At 28.1% G+C, this 4,832-nt stretch overlaps 1 pseudogene; it reads right to left on the reverse strand.

The window, feature by feature from the left end:
• Nucleotides 1-1,102: 1,102 nt before the first annotated feature.
• On the reverse strand, nt 1,103-1,708 carry LOC145949621 (histone H3.2-like; annotated as a pseudogene).
• Between the last annotated feature and the right edge of the window lie 3,124 nt (nt 1,709-4,832).

The following is a 4,832-nucleotide window of genomic DNA, read 5'->3' on the forward strand; positions in this document are numbered from 1 at the left end:
GAAGGTGAAATAACATGCAAATATTCAATTTATGTGTGAATATTTTTGAAAACTTTTTGTAATGTATGAGAAAGTAGTTATAAGTTTGAAACAATGTTTGTCTAAGAAAATGTGAAGAATAAGGAGATTTATAAAACACTTTGTTTTTATACTAATTCACTCAACTAAATTATGTTCAGTTACCTTCTAATAAAACTTAGTCTTTGTGTGGGAGTTCTTTGATAGTATATGTGACATTAGGGTGTGGTTTAGAATTTTTATTTATGTTATTTGAATGTTTCTAGAATATGATGTTAGACTATTTTATTATGTTTTATTTAGAGTTATTATTGGAGTTTTGACTTGAGAAGTTAGTTATGTGGTATCCTATGCAAGATTTGATATTATTTACTTAATTACTTATGTATGAATTTACACTACAAAAAAATCAAGTTTTAGCTACCACCAAAATCGGTCGCTATTTAGGTAAATTCAGTCGCTATTACATTCAGCGACCGAAATAGCGACCGAAAAATTCCGTCGCTAAAACCCTGGTCGCTATTTCAAATAGCGACCGAAATTTTTTCCGTCGCAATTTAGCGACCGAAAAATCAGTCGCTAGACAATAAAAATCCGTCGCTAAAATTTTGGTCTCCTAACTTCTGGAGACCAATTTTGCGACCGAATTTTTTGGTAGCAATTTCCGTCGCTATTTTTTGTATTTATTTAATAAAAACATTTTATGAATCAGTCGCTATTTCGGTCGCTAAAAAACTGTTGTAGCTACGGATAAACTCGGTCGCTATTTCGGTCGCTAAATAATTGATGTAGCTACGGATAAAATCGGTCGCTATTTTGGTCGCAAAATAACTGATATAACTACGGATAAAATCGGTCGCTATTTCAGTCGCTAAAACACCATCAAAAACAAAACAAACCAAATAAATTTAAAATTTTAATTTTGATAAGAACAAGAAACAGATCCTGAGAAAGTAAAAGAAAGAAATGGGGACATGTTTCATATAAAAGAGGTGGTAAAAAGAAATATCCATAAAGGTTTTTTAAATTTGGGGAAAGCTAAAAGCTTAAATCAAAATCACCTGTCTAAGGATACAAACAATGCTAAGACTTAAACATTAAAATTAAACTTGATTATCCTCAAATTACAAATAGGGTTATACATCCACTTACACCAAAACTAGAAATTTCAGACTACTGATAAGTGAAAGTAATCGATTACAATACAGAAGGAAAGCCCTAAGCCCTCTCGCCCCTAATCCTACGAGCAAGCTGAATATCCTTGGGCATAATGGTGACTCTCTTGGCATGAATAGCGCAGAGATTTGTGTCTTCAAAAAGACCAATGAGATAGGCCTCGACGGCTTCCTGAAGAGCAGAGATCCTTGAAATCCTGAGCGATTTCCCTCACCAGCCTCTGGAAAGGAAGCTTCCTGATGAGAAGCTTGGTGCTCTCCTGGTACTTGCGGATCTCCTCAGCGCCACCGTGCCCGCCTGAAACGGTGGGGCTTCTTCACGCCGCCGGTGGCCGGAGCAGACTTACGTGCGGCCTTCGTCGCCAGCTGCTTCCTCGGAGCCTTTCCTCCGGTGGACTTCCTTGCGGTTTGCTTGGTACGAGCCATTGATATCGCAAAGGAGGGTTCCAAGAGTGAGAGAGAGAATGAGACTAGTGTTTGTTTTATTTATAGGGGTACACATCGCCAAAAAAGGTTGAGCGGGAATTTTTCTTTTTTCATTCGGCCAAATTTTGATTCAGCCGCGCGAATGTCACCGTTCATGCGGGTGTCAATCAACGGATGAGCTCTTTCCTCAACTTAAGCCATAGATCGCGATCCCTGTCGCTTACAAAAGCACCAACAGAGATACAGTTTGACGAGCAATTGTTTATTTCAATTGGAAATTACATTGGAAAAGCACGAAATTTGAATTTATTTGTCGTTCTCCAACGTGTTTCTATAAGATCACCCACGGGGTGATGTGTTTGATTTGTCTAGAAAGTCAATTCTACAAGAATGAAAACTCCTCGACAGAGAAAAATATGAAATGATGCACAAATATTATATACATTGGTCTCATTTTATTATAATGACTTGTGTATTCTTTTTTTTTTTCTATAAATGACGATGATGGAATTTGAATTAAAGTTTCATATATATTTTCCAAATCTCTTACGGTTAAGCTGATTCTATGGGATAATTGTGAATATTTTTAGTATAAATAATTTTTCATTATTATTTAATAACGTATTATTAGAATTGTGAGATTATGTATGCGTTTACTATCTTATTTTCATTTTTAAATAACTTTGTAAAATTTTGAAAATTAATTTAAACGTAATTTTTTTCTCTTTCTTTTTCTTTTAAAATCTCATAATAAAAAAAAAAGAGTAAAAAAGTGAAGAAAAATTCTCCTTGTTCAAATAAGTGAATAAAAAAACTTACATAGTTGATTTTATTAAATAAAAAAATAAGGAAAGAAAAGTAGTTAAGCACTTATATGGATCTTTGCAAAAAGTTTTTCAAAATCAACATAAGTTCAATAAATAATTAATAATATTAATAAAATTAATATCTCTACTCTAATCTCATATGTTTCTATTGCTATGTCATCAAGAACATCATCAACAGCATGGTCAGGATCATCTGGGGTAGTACTCGGTGCAGGAGGGGTTGGCCTTAAAGGGTCAATGTTGAGATGGCGTAGTATATATCGCATCTGCTCATCATGCTGTCGCATATGCTCTTCTAATGCTTTTTCCTTTGCTTCTTTTGCAGCAAGCTCAACATTTAATTTAGTTATCCTATTTTGCATTTCTTCTATCACCCCTGCAGTGACTGGTGATGGTAGTGACTTGGAAGATTGTGACTTAACTTTAAATTAATCTAACTCAATTGGAAGATAAATAAAATTTAATAAAAAAAGGTGCTTTATAGAAAAAAAAAGTTTTAAGCAAACGAACCCATTATTAATAGGAAACAGAGTGGAGAAAGCAAATAGTTTTGTTAAACAATCAATTAGACCCAATTATTTATTTATTTATTTATTTATTTTTCGTTCTTACCTAATTCTCTTTGTAAACAAATGTGATACGTTAGCTTCTCTCTCCCGTCTTTCTATTATTTTACTTTCTTTCTATAAATAGTTTGATTGTTTGGCATATCTAATGAAGGAGTAAAGAACTAATTTCCTCTCCCAACATAACCCACCTTAAAGTGAAGATATTGAATAAAAATTTATAATGTTAAACACTAAACAGTAAATTATGAGGCATCTATACATCCACAAAATCCAATATATGATACTCTAATATATTTTAAATATTCTGATATATTTTAGATATGATACTTCTTAAATATGTACGACACTTTTTCATTGTGTCACAATTAAAAATAATTATTTTTTGTTCAGACATAATTTGAACATTTTTTTGATAAAGTAAGTGAATGATAATAAATTAACTAAATTTTTTAAATATATTTTAATTAAAAATATTTTTTTTTATCAATACAATGACTAAAAGTATTATAATAAATAATGAAATTAAATAAATTAAATCTTATAATGATTATTTTTTAATAATACTAAATTAAATATTCTAATTATTTTATAATAAATTAAAATAAAAAAAATAAAATATTTTAACTGGTATTTCAAATAAAATACATTAAAATATTATAATCAAAAGAAATCCGGTATTAAATCCAAAGATTATAAAAATCATAATTAAAATTATAATAAATATTTTGATATTAAATATTTGTATAAAGATATTGCTACAGATTTTAGATTTTATTTATTATATTTTATAATCAAAAGATATCTAATATTAAATCAAAAAGATTATAATAATTATAACTCAAATCCAGATAAATATTTTGATTTACTACTATAATAATTATCAAAAAGATAATTATAATAAACTAATACAGATTTTAGATTTTATTTACTATGTTTTATAATCAAAAGAAATCCAATATTAAATTATAAGATAATAAAAATTATAAGCTTCTGTATTTTATATATATATATATATATATATATATATATATATATATATATATATTACTTTCCCAAAGAAATCAAGTTGGTATAAAATTATTTTCATTTGATGATAATTTATTTTAAAATATTAAAATCTAGTTCATAAATAATTATGACAAGTAGAAATCAAATTAAATAGGAAGTTAAAAGATTTCTTATAAATTTTTTCCTGTTGAAAAAAAAATACTCCTAAAACACTGATGTAGCTACGAATAAAATCGGTCGCTATTTCGGTCGCTAAAACACTGATGTTTCACGGAACCAGATATGATCTTTCATTTTTCTTTTATAATCAAATTTGATTATGATATGAATTGATACGTGATTTTTTTGCCTTTAATTTATTTTGTAATCAGATTGGCTAATTTTGACTTGAAGCAACACATTAAAAGAGGCAATATATTTTGATCATTTATTTCAATAAAAATTTAAAAACAAATCAGCTATACTCACTTGCTCTAACTTTGATCTGAGATCCTTCATGGTTCTCAAAAGATGAATTATTCAATATTTATGTTTCTCCTTCTCTACAGCAAGTAACTGAGCTTGCAACTTTAACGATGAATACTCTAAAAAAATCACAACATTTAATTTGTGCTTAATTTATTTAAAATAAATAAATAAATAAACATTTATTTTAAAATTTTAAATATTTGTATTTAAGAAATTGTTATAGATTTTAAATACATATTTTTAAGTTTTTATTTTACTAAATTAATTGAATATAAATTATATTTTATCACTTTTTAATAAAGAGAGTGAATGAAATAAATTAATTAAAATTTTAAAATATA

The sequence above is a fragment of the Cajanus cajan genome, chromosome 1 (assembly GCF_000230855.2).
Source record: "Cajanus cajan strain Asha chromosome 1, NIPB_CcT2T_4, whole genome shotgun sequence".
In the NCBI taxonomy this organism is placed as follows: Eukaryota; Viridiplantae; Streptophyta; class Magnoliopsida; order Fabales; family Fabaceae; genus Cajanus; species Cajanus cajan.